Raw genomic sequence first — 16,560 nt, forward strand, 5'->3', positions numbered from 1 at the left:
CGATGGATCTGACATCTGGGATGATTATTCCTACATATGCATAATCCATGCGTTTCTGGTGAGTGCGCATTGCTATTATTTTGAAGCAGTAAATACTCTGGAAGTTCTACATCTAATCCAGACAACTCTATGGATATCGCATAGACTTTATACTGCCTTTATTTTTTGAGCGCTGCACTGTTTATTGTTACATTCTTCAAGGTTGTAACAGTTCAGTAACTCACTAAATAGTGAAGCAAGGATCAGGATGACAGTCAGCAATGACAGCTCCCATTGTAGCGACGGGTCCCTTAAAGAACACACGGTGCTTGGCTGCTGCTTTTCCCAGTATGTCAGAGCTCAGCTTTCAGTAAAGATTACCCGGCTCTATTTAGTATCCTGCGAGAGTCACGGTGACCTTTGTAAGCACACAACGGCAAAAATCCAGCATGCTTACACAGGTGCCGGCTCTCATACCTGCTCATACCTGCTGCAGGCCATTTGTAATGGGATTAACCAGTTTGGTACAAGAACACTCATGAAGGCTACTGCACTGCTACAGGGAACGTGTTATCTTAGGGCCCTTTCACATTGATCAGTTTTGCAGTTAATAAAAGCAGAAGAAAAATGCTTTAAAAAATGCTGCGGTGACAGATGGGACATGAGGGAATTCATTGTGAGTGATTCCTGCCGCACAGCCATGCTGAACTCAAATAATCACATAATGCCGCAAGAAGAATCACCCCGCTGTTCAGACAAGGGGGTGCAGTATGGGTTTTGGGTAGGGATGCACAGATATTGTTTTTTTTATCGGCGAGTCTGGGTACTGATACTTTCGGTCAAGTATTCACCGATACCTTTGCAGTGCAATCTGAACCCATACAAAATGAATGGGCTCAAATCGCACTGCAAAGAATTGCATGTCATTTGAGCAGGAATGCAGTGCGATTTATGTCATGCAGGGAGGTTTCCCTGGGTGAATTCAGGGTCAAAGTCACTATGACAAGCCTGGGTTCACACAGGAGCTGTGCGCAAAACCGTATGTGATTCAGACAGGAATTGCACCGCATTCCTGTTTAGATTGCATGCAATTCTTTGCAGTGCAATTTGAGCCCATTCATTTTGTATGGCCTCAAATTGCACCACAAAGGTATCAGTTTCAGTATCAAGAGCATTTGCACAAGTACGAGTATTTGTACACGGTATAGGTGCAACTCTAGTTTTGGAAATGGTTTATGCAACCATGCTGCATGTTGCACACTAAATATACATGGTCTAAGGCAGGCCATACATTTACCATGGGTTGAAGGAAAGGAGATTGCTCAATTTCCATATCAACACAGTGTTGGGGGAATCCCTCCCACTGTGCTATTGTATTCTGAAGGCGGAAGGTTTCCCCGCTGTCAGAATACATTGATCAATGCTGTTGCCTATAGTGATCGAACAAAAGAAAAAACACAGGCTGGTTGCACTGAAGTCAATCAATAGATAGCTCGATTTCAGTTCTACCAGCCTGATCATAGAGGGATTGAAATTCGGCTGGTTCCTGCTGAATCGTTCAGATTTACCGTATTTGCCGGCGTATAAGACGACTTTTCAACCCGTGAAAATCTTTTGAAAAGTCGGGGGTCGTCTTATACGCCGGTATACGGCGAGCCGGTGTCAGGGCGGCACTTTTTCGAGGTGCGGCGCCACCCCCCCTCCTCCTTCAACGGACACCAAGTACAGGGGTGGGCAGAGGGGCTGCTGTACCTTACCTGGCTCCGGTCCCGGTCCCACGACGATCCGGTCCAGGAAGCGCGGCTGCTCCTTCTTTCAGTTCGGCCGCTCGATGGTCCCGCCGCCCGCTCGGCTCCGCCTCCTCACCGGTGATTGGGCGCCAGCACTGGAAAGGCACACGGGCGACCAATCACCGGCGAGGAGGCGGAGCCGAACGGCCCCACGAAAATCAAGGGGCCGAACTGAAAGAAGGAGCAGCCGCTCCTCTCCCCCACTGACACCAACGATGGGGCACTGTTCTCCCCCACTGACACCAATGATGAGGCACTGTTCCTCCTCCACACTGACACCAATGATGAGGCACTGTTCCTCCTCCACACTGACACCAATGATGGGGCCCTATTCCTCCCACTGATACCAATGATGGGACACTATTCTTCACACACTGACACTAATGATGGGGCACCATCATTGGTGTCAGTGGGAGGAATAGTGTCCCATCATTGGTATCAGTGGGAGGAATAGCGCCCCATCATTGGTATCAGTGGGAGGAATAGAGCCCCATCATTGGTATCAGTGGGAGGAATAGTGCCCCATCATTGGTATCAGTGGGAGGAATAGTGCCTCATTATTGGTATCAGTGGGAGGAATAGTGCCCCATCATTGGTATCAGTGGGAGGAATAGTGCCTCATTATTGGTATCAGTGGGAGGAATCATGCCCCATCATTGGTGTCAGTGGGAGGAATAGCGCCCCATCATTGGTATCAGTGGGAGGAATAGTGCCCCATCATTGGAATACCATACTGAAATACCATACCATATTGAAATCAAATCTGATGTTTTTTCATTTTCATTTGGTGTGCGTTGGAAGAGGGGTAGTCTTATACGGCGAGTATAGCCCAAACTCTATATTTTAACAGGAAAAGTAGGGGGTCGTCTTATACGCCGGCAAATACGGTAGATTTGTTTATGGCTGGCTTAAATGTGGCCTATATACTGTTCAGATGTCATGACAGTGTCTCAGTCTATAATTATACAAATTTTAAAACATAAAAAAACCCCTTGTGTATGGACTTGTAACCGATACAAAAGTAAAAAAGAAAAACGACTTGGAATTTTAGGGCCGGTTCACACCTGAATCGCACACATTCCTACGCCATTCAGAGCGCTGCGAGTTTCAGCCCATTCATTTGAATAGGTTGAAATTGCATTAGATTGCACATAAAGTAAAGCGCGCACTACTTTTCAAAAACGCACAGCACCAAATCACATGGTACTGCGGTACCATGCGATCTGGTGCAGGCAAATGCACTGTGTTTGCAATCTGTGTTTGGGGTGCCATTAACAAATTATTGGCACCCACAGCAGATCTCAAAATCAGTGGGTTTTGGATGCGGTGCGAGAAACTTGTATGAGGAGAAAGAAGAAAACGGACAGCTAGGAGACCCAGATTATGGACCTGCCAGCAGACCCATCTAGAGTGTATGGTTGTACCCACACTGTGTCAAACAAAACACTCAAGATTCTGGGTCAGAGCAGCTGCCATCTAGTAAATTCCTGCAAGCCAGAGGCATAACTACAACCTTCAGGGCCCTGGTGCAAAAAACCATGAAGGATCCCCCTGATACGAGCCTGGGGCCCTTTGCTCCAGTCAGGGGCCCTTTATTATGGTTCAGAAGCGGGGCCATCTCACATGTTGTGCAGCGTGCCCCCTTCCTGTCATTACATTAGAATCCCCTCATACATCAGAGTTCCCAGCCTTCCCAGAGACCCCTTTACATCAGAGTTCCCCTTTACAGTACATCAGAGTCTGCAGAGTTTGCCTTATAGCGCCAGGAGAAACTCTACGGACCCCGATGTAAAGGGGAACTCTGCGGACCCTGATGTAAAGGGGAACTCTCCGGACCCTGATGTAAAGGGGAATGTTGCTGACTTGGTGTAAAGGGGAAATCTGGTGTAAGAGGTTCCCTGGTCACTAGAGCCCCCCCTTACATCAGAGTTTGCAGAGTTCCTCCTTACCTCAGAGTCCGTAGAGCTCCCCTTTACATAAGGGTCCACAGATTTCCCCTAAAGCAGGGGTCTCCGAACCTTTCAGTATGAGGGCTATATTGTTTATTTTACAAATATTTGTGGGCCAAAACAAAACATTTTTTTATAAAGAAATGAGTCCCCTTTTACATCAGAATCCCCCCTTACATCACAATCCCCCTTACATCAGAGTATCTACTTATATGAGGGTTCCCCTTTCATCTGGGTTCCCATCAGAGTCCCCCCTTACATCAAGTCAAAGCAGAGACCATAGGCAGCCTCTGTTGGGCTGAATCCCAGATCTGTGCACATTGAGGATATGTCACTGCCACTAGTCGTGGGCTGGAAAAAAATCTTGCAGTAGGCCGGGTATGGTGACCCCATTCTAGACAAACATTTCTGGAAATATAGAGGAAATGTTAAGTACAACTCATGTCTCAATCTTTATTGCAATCTTGATTCAAACTGCATAAAATCTTAATTTAGATATAAGATTCAGGCATGTGGATTGATCAGATAGGGAGCTGGGTTATCGCTGATAGAGAATGTGATGGGAAATCTTAGAAAAGGAAGGCCAATCCTGTGTTTGAGCACCCAGGCAAATTGTTAAATGTAGTGTTCCCTCTACAGCTGGGAGAACAATGCATCTAGTAGGGGTGGTGAGGAGATTACAGGAAGGTCTAGACCAGGCTTTTTCTAACTTAAAGCCTCTAACAGTATAAAAAATAATAATTTTCAGGTTTCCGGGAGTCTTTACTTACGAGTTTAATCAGGGTCAATTGCAAAAGTGTCCCTCACATTGGTGGTCAGTAGGAAGAATGCACCCCTTACCTAATGTCATGCTGTAGTCTGGTGTCACACATGGAACTAACCAGGCACCATCAAATAGGAGGTCAATTAAAGGAAAATCTGGGGGTTCTCAAAAAACAAACATCCATACTCCCACAATTCAGCATCAGTCTGAGATGTATGGGGGTCGTAAAAAAAAAACATACTTACCCACTTCTATGCTGCATCATCACTGTGATGCTGCAGCTGTCCGCAACCAACTCTAAGACAGAGAACTGAGCGATCACATGACTGCTGATTGCTTAGTTCTCGGTCTCCTCAAAGAAGACAGCAGTTTCAGCCGTGTGCTGAGAGCTGAAGCCAGCTGTCAATAGGCAGCTGGGCGGATCCCAACAATAAGGTTGGGATCCTTCCACAGCTTGGAGCAGCTCTGTGACATCAGCCCACGGAGGACCTTTAGCCCACTTTTGGCTGATTCTGGGTCACAGGGGAACACAAGTGCACTCTTGTGACCCAGAAGAGAAGTATGTCCAAAAGAGCTTCTGGTTCTTAAAGTGGTTGTAAAGACAGAAGGTTTATTACTTTGATGAATTCTCTGCATTAAGGTAAAAAATCTTCTTTGATCAGCTCCCCCCAGACCCCCCTAAATACTTACCTTTGCCTGATCTCGATCCAGCGCTGTGCCTGAGAGCAGCAGTGCTACTCTCGCTCTCCTCACTGGATATGGAAGCAGCAGCTGGAGCCATTGGCTCCTGTTGCTGTCACTCAAGGGAGCAGGGGCGAGGCTGAACTGCAGTCTGTGTATCAATAGACGCATACAGCTCAGCTCGGGATCAAACCCGTGCGAGTGCCCCCATAGCAAGCAGCTTGTTGTGGTGGCACTTGGAAGGGAGGAGGAGCCAGGAGTGATGGTGGGGGACCCCAGAAGAGGAGGGCTGCTGTGCACAGAACAGGTAAGTATAACATGTTTATTATATGAAAAAAATAATCAAACCTTTATAATCACTTTAATTGTATCAGAGAAAAGCCCAGCTAGACCATGTTGTGCTGTGTGTGGGAGCTGTGTAACTATCACCAGTGTACAGACAGAAGCACAAATCCTTTGGCAGGTAAGATGGCTCCCTTGTATGGATCTCATTTGTGGATTTAGCCGTGTTCCTGTAGGTCACTTTTAAATAACTGAAGTAAATCTATGAGTAGCCCATCAATTCTTACCTCTGTGCAGTACGCTGGAATGTTGATTACAGATGAAGTATTATTCTGTAAAGGAGATTTATCGATCTGGCCCATGCTGGATCTGGTTTATCGATCTGGATGTGCTGTGCTGGGAGCTTCGCTGGGACACCTGTTTAAAAAATACTTTTAGTAACATTTTTCAAAAACAATATATTGGTTAAAAAAGGCATCTTCATTTTTAGGTTTACAGCTGAACTCCGAGCAGAAACACTTTAAAATATATCATTCCTAATAGCCACAAAGGATGTCAACTTTGGGAGCACCATATGCCTTTGCAAAACCAGATATTATCTTATAAACGTAGCAGTGACATCATCACTGTTCTGTACATAGCCTGTGCAGGGAGCAGAGCTGTGGGCGGGACCAGGCAGGACCCATCCATCACAAGCTGCCTTTAGAAAACCACCAGAGGGGCAGAGACAAGACCAGTCACCCTGCGCAAAGAGAGAGAGCAGCAGTGAGCGGTCTTTATTACAGGAAGCTCCTGCACAGAGGGAAAAGTTCACACTGGATTACTGCGCAGATCTGGAAGAAATAAACCAAACACACCGAGATTCAAGAAGAATACACAGGACTCTTACATTTAGACAATATTTGCTTATCCTGGGATTCACCTCTAAACCTTCACAGAACAGCTGCCCCATCTGAGTATCCCCATAGATCAGGTGCTCCCATCTGAGTACCCCTATAGATCAGGTGCTCTTATCAGAGTATCCCATACATCAGAGTACCCCCACAGATCAGTTGCCCCCACCAGAGAACCCCCATAGATGAGGTGCCCAAATCAGAGTACTCCCATAGATCAGAGTACCCCCACAATCAGGTGCCTCAGAGTAACCCCATAGATTAGAGTGTCCCCATAGATTAAAGAACCCCCACAGATCAGTTGCCTTCATCAGAGTGCCCTCATAGATCAGAGTGCCGCCATAGATCAGAGTACTCCCACAGATCAGGTGCCTGAAAGTACCCCCATAGATAAGAGTGCCCCCCCATAGATTCAAGTACCCCCACAGATCAGTTGCTGTCATCAGAGTATACCCATAGATCAGAGTTCCCTCATAGATCAGAGTAGACCCACAGATCAGGTGCCCCATTCAGAGAACCCCCATAGATTAGAGTGCCATAGATTAGAGTCCTGCCAGTGGTGGGAGGGGACAAGGAAAATGGTATTACAAAAATTAATAAAGAAATACAAAAAAGGTGAATAATCCGTAAAAGAAATACAAAGAAATGTCCATCTGTGACAGTGGAGGGGAGGAGTGCAATGATACAAAGTGGGGGGGGGGAGGGGGGGAGAGGGTCACTTTAAAAGAAAACTGACAAACAAAAGTAGCAAAGTGTCCATAGAAAGCAGAGTGTGATGTCATGATCACCTGTAATGTGAGGGGAGGGGACAAGAAAAAAAGATATTACAGCAATAAACAAATTTAAGAAAAAATGCCAAAAAAAGTAGAATAATAAATAGAATAATGAAATAAAATGTCCATCTGTGACAGCGGAGGGGGAGGAGTGCAATGATACAAAGTGGGGGGAGGGGGAAGGGTCACTTTATATAAAACCTCTGACAACAAAGTAGTAAAGTGTCCATAGAAAGCAGAGTGTGATGTCATGATCACCTGTACATGAGATGACAGACATTTCTATAGCAATGCTTGTGTATACAGAGCTAGATCCCCTCTGAGGTCCCCCATAGATCACAGTCCCCCTCCCCATAGATCAACACAGCTCCTATCACAGCCCCCATTATACCTGACAAGTCCCAGAAGTCAGCCAATCAGGGGGAGGGAAGTGGGAGGAGTCACGCACAGCAGGGGGCGGAGCAAACCTCGGTTGCTATGCACTCTGGAGTCCCTAGCAACTATTCATTTGCTGCCTTCTCGTCGAGAGGAGAGGACTGCTGGGCTGAAGCTCCACCTCCGTCAGTTATGAAGAGACCACAGACTAGGCCATATGAGAGGAGGAGCCAAGGAGAGGCGGAGACGAGTACTAGGATGGCCATCTTTGTTAAGGTACAGTGACCTATTCTCCTCTATATACAGTGTGGGCAGCCGTGAATGTCATTCAGAGTAGTAATCACCACAGTACACTCTGGAGGGGCAGTTCATGCATTTTGGAATGTTTGTACATGTTTGAATGCCGATTTTGATTCAAGTTTCAAAGCTGTCATTAGTTGCTAAGCCAACATCTGTGTAGGTGGAACTGAGGACTTCGGTGGCCATCTTTGTTATGGTAAAAGAACTCATTCCTTTCTATGTACAGTGTGGGCACACCCCAGAGGGACATCTCATGGCTTTTGGGCTGATTATTTATGTACCAATGCTGATTTTGTTTCCAGTTTTAAAGCTGTCATTACTTGCTAATTAGCTAAATGGGGCGGAGCTGAGGACTCCGGCGGCCATGTTTGTTACGGTGAAGGGACCTATTCCCTTCTAGGTGCAGTGTGGGCAACTGGGGATGTAATTCAGAGCAGTAGTAGCCACAGAACAGCCCAGAGGGACAGCCAATGGCTTCTGGGCTGATAATACATGTATGAATGGCGATTTTGGGTGCACATTCAAAACTGTCATTAGCAGCTAAGCCAGCATGTGAGTGGGCGGAGCTGAGCAGTCCACATCTCTTTATCCTGGTAAAGTGCCCCCTTCCTGCCATGTATGGTGTGGGCAGCTGGGACTGTAGTACAGACAAATAATGACACATACTACACCCCAAAGGCCACCCTCATAATGGTAAAAGATTTTTTTCCTTTGTAATTTTTTTTATCCTGTATCTATAAACTGCATTTTGTGGACGCATGTAAAAAGAGCACTTTTTTTGTGTGTATTTGTGTACTACACGCATAGGGCAGCCCATTCATTTCAATGGGCTTCCCTACGCACAACACACACGCCAAAGTAATGCTTTTTCAGCATTGAACTTTGTGCGTTTTCACATGATTTCTGTGCACTTTTCCACATGCAGAACCATGTCTGCTTACTGCGTTTGAGGTGCCATTACCAGTGAATGGCACCACAAGCGTCACATGCATGTTATGCGCATTTTGTAAATGCATGTAAATGTGAATGGGGCCTACTGAATATGCTGGATACTGAAGATCCTAATGGCTCCGTAACCCTGGAAGAGAGTGGTGATTCCACTCCATCATAAGTATAATACATAGATTTTAACCCCTTGCCTACAGGGCACTTATACCCCCTTCCTGCCCAGGCCAATTTTCAGCTTTCAGCAATGGCGCAATTTGAATGACAATTGCGCAGTCATGCAACATTGTACCCATATGAAATTTGTATCATTTTTTTTCACACAAATACTGCTTTCTTTTGGTGGTATTTAATTGCCACTAGGTGTTTTATTTTTTGTGCTATAAACAAAAAAAGAGTAAAAAATTTTGGAAAAAAAAGTTTTTCTTTGTTTCTATTATACAATTTTGCAAACAGGTAATTGTTCTCCTTCACTAATGTGCGTTGATGAGGCTGCACTGATAGGCAGCACTGATAGCTGGCACTGATAAGCAGCACTGATAGGCGGCACTGATGAGGCGGCACTGTTATGCAACAATGATGGGCACAGATAGGCGGCACTGATGAGCAGCACTGATGGGTGGCACTGACTGGCAGCACTGATGGGCACAGGTGGGTGGCACTGCTAGGCACTGATGGGCACAGGTGGGTGGCACTGATGGGCACTGGTGGGTGGCACTGATGATCAGGGCACTGATGATCAGTGCCGATCCATCCTCTGACAATTGCTAGTTATCGGCAGTACTTTCCTCATGCTGTCACAGCGTGAGGAAAGTGCAGCCGATAACCGGCAACTGCATTTACCGTTGATCTGCTGTGTCATTGGACACGGCTAATCAAGTGGTAAAAGGACACTGTGATTGGCCTTTTACCACATCACGTGATCAGCTGTGTCCGTAGGACACAGCGCTCATGGTGATCGCCGGGTGGCGCGCCCCTGGGGACATGAGGGAGGGCGCGTTCTGGGAGGACGCCATATGACGCCCTCCCAGAACTGGCCAGCCGCAGTGAAGCCATCATTTGGCTATCTGCGGTCGGCAAGTGGTTAAACAGAAACTTATGCTTTCTGTGTGTTTCTGTGTGTCATGTTTGGCCAGCCCATTCTGTATCGGTTGCCACGAGTGAATCTAGTTTGAGATTGTAGATCGCCGGGTGCGCGCCCCTGGGGGCCTGCAGGAGGGCAAGTTCTGAGAGGACGTCATATGACGCCCTCCCAGAACTGGCCGGCCGCAGTCTGCGCGTCATGTTTGGGCAGCCCATTCATTTCAATGGACTGCGCTATGCACAAGAAATGTACAAAATAATTCCCTGGCCTCTATTAAAAATCGCACCACACTAAAATGTAATAAAGTACCATATGTTTTGGCGCACATGAATGTACACGCATTAGCGTGGCGCATGGAGGTGCCATTAAAAATTATTATCAATGCTGTGCACCTGAAAAAGGGCTGCAAAGTGCACAATTGTGCATGTGTTCCCACAATGCACAAGTGAGAACAGAGCCTTTGGATACATGAACACATTTGGACTGCAGGCTTCCCATTTGCACTTGGGAGTAATACATAGATTTCTGTATCGGTTGCCATGAGTGAATCTGGTTTACCTATACAGAGAACTGACATTACTTGTTGAACCATAACTCAGAGAGACCCAACCAGATTCGCTGCAATTATTGATGCATGCGATGGCTACTGCCCAGCCGCTGCAGCTCCAAGACACGTGATGCGGATTGCCATAGAGCCTGCTCTCTACACTGCAGAGGGGTTTTCTAATTATACCGCCTCTCCAGCTGCAATCCGCTGCAAGCTGTTCACCATGCCTCCATCTTGCTTACTTACATCGAGGGGCCGCTGTGTCTTCTGGGTTCTTGTAGCCATCCCCCTGATGGCATGCACGTGCCACAGTGTAACATCTGGGATACAGCTGCAAGAACCAGGAAGAGACAGCCAGAGCCCCGATGATGCACAGCAGCGCATGCGTTGTACAGGACCCCAAGGCTTCCTGGAATGCTGCGGGAGAATCCTGGCTGTGGCAGGAAAGGACAAGAAAAAGGTATTACCACAAAAAATTTTCATACAAAATGCAAAAAAAAATAGAATAAGAAATTAAAAAATATTCAATTGTGACAGTGGAGGGGGTAGGAGTGCAATTATACAAAGTGGGTGGGGAGGGTGAAGGTTCCCTTTAAACAGAACTTTTTTTTAAAAAAGTTACAAACTGTCCACAGAAAGCAGATTTTATTATCATTATCACTTGTAAATGTACATTTCTAGAGGAATGCTTGTGTATACAGAGCTAGATTCCCTCTGAGTTCCCCCATGGATCAGAGTCCCCCTCCCCATAGATCAGCACAGATCCTATCACTGCACCCATTATACGTGACAAGTCCCTGTAGCCAGCCAGGCAGGGAGCGGAAACTGGAGGAGAGACGCGTGCCGCAGGGGGTGGAGCAAATGGGGCTTCATCAATTGCTAAAGAACCCCCTAGCAACCATTCACTGCTGCTTAGCGGGAATCCGGTGCTGTTGTTTGGCGGGCTGACAGCCTAGGTCTGCCCTTTATTGAAGAATCTTCAGGAAATGTATTGGTCAACAGAGCCTGAGTGACAGGTGGAGCCAAGGACAACTTACGAGTTTAATCAGAGTCAATTGCAAAAGTGTCCCTCACATTGGTGGTCAGTAGAAAGAATGCACCCCTTACCTAATGTCATGCTGTAGTCTGGTGTCACACATGGAACTACCTAGGCACCATCAAGTAGGAGGTCACTTAAAGGAGAACTTTGGGGTTCTCAAAAAACAAATATTTATACTCCCCGCCACACTGCAGCATCAGTCTGAGATGTATGGGGTTGCTAAAAAAAAACCCCACCTCTATGCTGCAGAATTTCAGGTGCCCCATTCAGAGCACCCCCATAAATCAGAGTACCCACAAAGATCAGTTGCCCTCATCAGAGTACCCCCATAGATCAGGTGCCCCAATCAGAGAACCCCCATAGAGTGCCTCTACAGATCATATTACCCCCACAAATCAGGTACCCCAGTCAGAGTATCCCCATAGATTAGAGTACCCACATACATCAGAGTACCCCCACAGATCATTTGCGTCATCAGAATACCCCCCATAGATCAGAGTTCCCTCATAGATCAAAGTAGCCCCATAGACCAGTAGAGCCTATCACAGTGCCCAGTGCCTGACCAATATGACCCTGAAGAAGGGCAGACAGGAGACGAGAACTGGGAGGAGGTGTGCTACAGGGGACAAGGCATACACAAGACACCATCGGTTGCTAAGAAGTTGCTAAGTACGCTGGCGTTCCTAGCAATCATTGACCGCTGCACAGTGGGGATCCAGCGCTGCAGATTGGCAGGCTGACGGTCCAGGTCTGCCATTTTCTGAAGAGCTTTCAGTAAGTTTGAAGGATTACAGAGCCTGAGTGAGAGGTGGAGCCAAGGATGAGAGGTGAAGCCAAGGATGAGAGGTGGAGTCAAGGATGGGAGGTGGAGCCAAGGATGAGAGGTGGAGCCAAGGATGGGAGGTGGAGCTGAGCATTCCAGTGGCCATCTTTTTTATGGTAAAGTGACCCTTTCACTCCAATGTCTGGTGTTGGCAGCAGGGAATGTAGTGCAGATCAGTAATAGCCGCAATACACCCCAGAGGGACCCCTGATGGCTGTTGCCATCATCCATACACATCCATACATCCATTAATAGCAGTTTTGGTACAAAGCGGTCATAATCTGCCAGCCCAGCACAATGTTGCGGGGTGGAGCTGAGCGCTCAGAGCTCTTTGTTCTGGTAAAAGAATGACTTCCTTTATCATTTTTTGTAAGCTATAAAGTACATTCCATGAACGCATGCAAAATCTCATTCATTTCAGTAGGCGGCCCTACACATGACACACGTGCCAAAGTAGCATTAAGCTTTGTGCGTTTTGACACGTCTGCCACGTGGAACAACACATGTGTGCTTGCTGTGTTTGTGATGTCATTAACAATGAATGGCACCACAACGTTTCATAAATTCACATAAAAAGTTACGATTTTGCTGCTCTCACGAAACAGTGAGGTGTTTAGGTACATCATCAAGGGGCCGCTGTCTCTCCCGGGTTCTCGTAGCCGTCCCCCTGATGGCACGCATTGGACAAAGTGCAGCATCATGGCTACAGCTGCAAGAATCAGGAAGAGACAGCCAGAGCCCGGATGATGCACAGCAGCGCATGCGTTGTACAGGACCCCGAGGCTTCCTAGGATGCATGAAATCAGTATTCCAGGAGGATGTGGGAGAGTCCTGCCAGTGGTGGGAGGGGACAAGAAAAATGGTATTACAAAAATTAATAAAGAAATGCAAAAAAGGTGAATAATCCGTAAAAGAAATACAAAGAAATGTCCATCTGTGACAGCGGAGGGGAGGAGTGCAATGATACAAAGTGGGGGGGGTCACTTTAAAAGAAAACTGACAAACAAAAGTAGCAAAGTGTCCATAGAAAGCAGAGTGTGATGTCATGATCACCTGTAATGTGAGGGGAGGGGACAAGAAAAAATGATATTACAGCAATAAACAAATTTAAGAAAAAATGCCAAAAAAAGTAGAATAATAAGTAGAATAATGAAATAAAATGTCCATCTGTGACAGCGGAGGGGGAGGAGTGCAATGATACAAAGTGGGGGGAGGGGGAAGGGTCACTTTATATAAAACCTCTGACAACAAAGTAGTAAAGTGTCCATAGAAAGCAGAGTGTGATGTCATGATCACCTGTACATGAGATGACAGACATTTCTATAGCAATGCTTGTGTATACAGAGCTAGATCCCCTCTGAGGTCCCCAATAGATCACAGTCCCCCTCCCCATAGATCAACACAGCTCCTATCACAGCCCCCATTATACCTGACAAGTCCCAGAAGTCAGCCAATCAGGGAGAGGGAAGTGGGAGGAGTCACACACAGCAGGGGGCGGAGCAAACCTCGGTTGCTATGCACTCTGGAGTCCCTAGCAACTATTCATTTGCTGCCTTCTCGTCGAGAGGAGTGGACTGCTGGGCTGAAGCTCCACCTCCGTCAGTTATGAAGAAACCACAGACTAGGCCATATGAGAGGAGGAGCCAAGGAGAGGCGGAGACAAGTACTAGGATGGCCATCTTTGTTAAGGTACAGTGACCTATTCTCCTCTATATACAGTGTGGGCAGCCGTGAATGTCATTCAGAGTAGTAATCACCACAGTACACTCTGGAGGGGCAGTTCATGCATTTTGTAATGTTTGTACATGTTTGAATGCCGATTTTGATTCAAGTTTCAAAGCTGTCATTAGTTGCTAAGCCAACATCTGTGTGGGTGGAACTGAGGACTTCGGTGGCCATCTTTGTTATGGTAAAAGAACTCATTCCTTTCTATGTACAGTGTGGGCACACCCCAGAGGGACATCTCATGGCTTTTGGGCTGATTATTTATGTACCAATGCTGATTTTGTTTCCAGTTTTAAAGCTGTCATTACTTGCTAATTAGCTAAATGGGGCGGAGCTGAGGACTTCGGCGGCCATGTTTGTTATGGTGAAGGGACCTATTCCCTTCTAGGTGCAGTGTGGGCAGCTGGGGATGTAATTCAGAGCAGTAGTAGCCACAGAACAGCCCAGAGGGACAGCGAACGGCTTCTGGGCTGATAATACATGTATGAATGGCGATTTTGGGTGCACATTCAAAACTGTCATTAGCAGCTAAGCCAGCATGTGAGTGGGCGGAGCTGAGCAGCCCACATCTCTTTATCCTGGTAAAGTGCCCCCTTCCTGCCATGTATGGTGTGGGCAGCTGGGACTGCAGTACAGACAAATAATGACACATACTACACCCCAAAGGCCACCCTCATAATGGTAAAAGATTTTTTCCTTTGTAATTTTTTTTATCCTGTATCTATAAACTGCATTTTGTGGACGCATGTAAAAAGAGCACTTTTTTGTGTGTATTTGTGTACTACACGCATAGGGCAGCCCATTCATTTCAATGGGCTTCCCTACGCACAACACACACGCCAAAGTAATGCTTTTTCAGCATTGAACTTTGTGCGTTTTGACACGATTGTTGTGCACTTTTCCACATGCAGAACCATGTCTGCTTACTGCGTTTGAGGTGCCATTACCAGTGAATGGCACCACAAGCGTCACATGCATGTTATGCGCATTTTGTAAATGCATGTACATACTTGGGAGTTTTTGTGCATTTTCAAAACGCTCAGGTGTGAATGGGGCCTACTGAATATGCTGGATACTGAAGATCCTAATGGCTCTGTAACCCTGGAAGAGAGTGGTGATTCCACTCCATCATAAGTATAATACATAGATTTTAACCCCTTGCCTACAGGGCACTTATACCCCCTTCCTGCCCAGGCCAATTTTCAGCTTTCAGCGCTGTCGCACTTTGAATAACAATTGCATGGTCATGCAACATTGTACCCATATGAAATTTGTATAATTTTTTTCACACAAATAGTGCTTTCTTTTTGGTGGTATTTAATCACACTGGGTGTTTTAGTTTTTGTGCTATAAACAAAAAAAGAGTAAAAATTGTGAAAAAAAAAGTTTTTCTTTGTTTCTATTATACAATTTTGCAAACAGGTAATTGTTCTCCTTCACTAATGTGCGTTAATGAGGCTGCACTGATAGGCAGCACTGATAGGCAGCACTGATGGGCACTGATAGGCAGCACTGATAGGCACTGATAAGCAGCACTGATAGGCGGCACTGTTATGCAACAATGATGGGCACAGATAGGCGGCACTGATGAGCAGCACTGATGGGTGACACTGACTGGCAGCACTGATGGGCACAGGTGGGCGGCACTGATGATCGGTGCCGATCCGTCCTCTGACAATGGCCAGTTATTGGCAGTACTTTCCTCACGCTGTCACAGCGTGAGGAAAGTGCAGCTGATAACCAGCAACTACATTTACCGGTGATCTGATGTGTCATTGGACATGGCTAATCACCTGGTAAAAGGCCACTGTGATTGGCCTTTTACCACATCACGTGATCAGCTGTGTCCAATGGACACAGCGCTCATGGTGATTGCCGGGTGGCGCCCCCCTGGGGACATGAGGGAGGGCGAGTTCTGGGAGGACATCATATGACGCCCTCACAGAACTGGCCGGCCGCAGTGAAGCCATCATTTGGCAAGTGGTTAAACAGAAACTTATGCTTTCTGTGTGTTTCTGTGCGTCATGTTTGGGCAGCCCATTCTGTATCGGTTTCCATGAGTGAATCTAGTTTGAGATTGTAGATCGCCGTGCGCGCCCCTGGGGGCATGCGGAAGGGCACGTTCTGATAGGATGTCATATGACGCCCTCCCAGAACTGGCCGACAGCAGTCTGCGCGTCATGTTTGGGCAGCCCATTCATTTCAATGGACTGCGCTATGCACAAGAAATGTACAAAATAATTCCCTGGCCTCTATTAAAAATCGCACCACACTAAAATGTAATAAAGTACCATATGTTTTGGCGCACATGAATGTACACGCATTGGCGTGGCGCATGGAGGTGCCATTAAAAATTATTAGCAATGCTGTGCACCTGATAAAGGGCTGCAAAGTGCGCAATTGTGCATGTGTTCCCACAATGCACAAGTGAGAACATAGCCTTTGGATACATGAACACATTTGGACTGCAGGCTTCCCATTTGCACTTGGGAGTAATACCGTATTTGCCGGCGTATAAGACGACTGAGCGTATAAGACGACCCCCCTACTTTTCCTGCTAAAATGTAGTGTTTGGGCTATACTCGCCGTATAAGACTACCCCTCTTCCAATG

General features: G+C 46.6%; 1 long non-coding RNA gene across 1 annotated transcript in view; it reads right to left on the reverse strand.

Annotated features, from left to right (window-relative positions):
* The window catches only part of LOC149467083 (uncharacterized), a 35,982-nt gene extending 30,124 nt beyond the window's left edge, over positions 1–5,858 (reverse strand). Inside the window, exon 1 of the long non-coding RNA XR_016312029.1 lies at positions 5,732–5,858. This is a non-coding gene — a long non-coding RNA (uncharacterized LOC149467083). The remainder of the gene's footprint in view (positions 1–5,731) is intronic.
* Positions 5,859–16,560: the final 10,702 nt, after the last annotated feature.

The sequence above is a fragment of the Staurois parvus genome, unplaced genomic scaffold (assembly GCF_062004578.1).
Source record: "Staurois parvus isolate SC_StPar_1 unplaced genomic scaffold, SC_StPar_1.0 ptg000124l, whole genome shotgun sequence".
NCBI lineage: Eukaryota > Metazoa > Chordata > Amphibia > Anura > Ranidae > Staurois > Staurois parvus.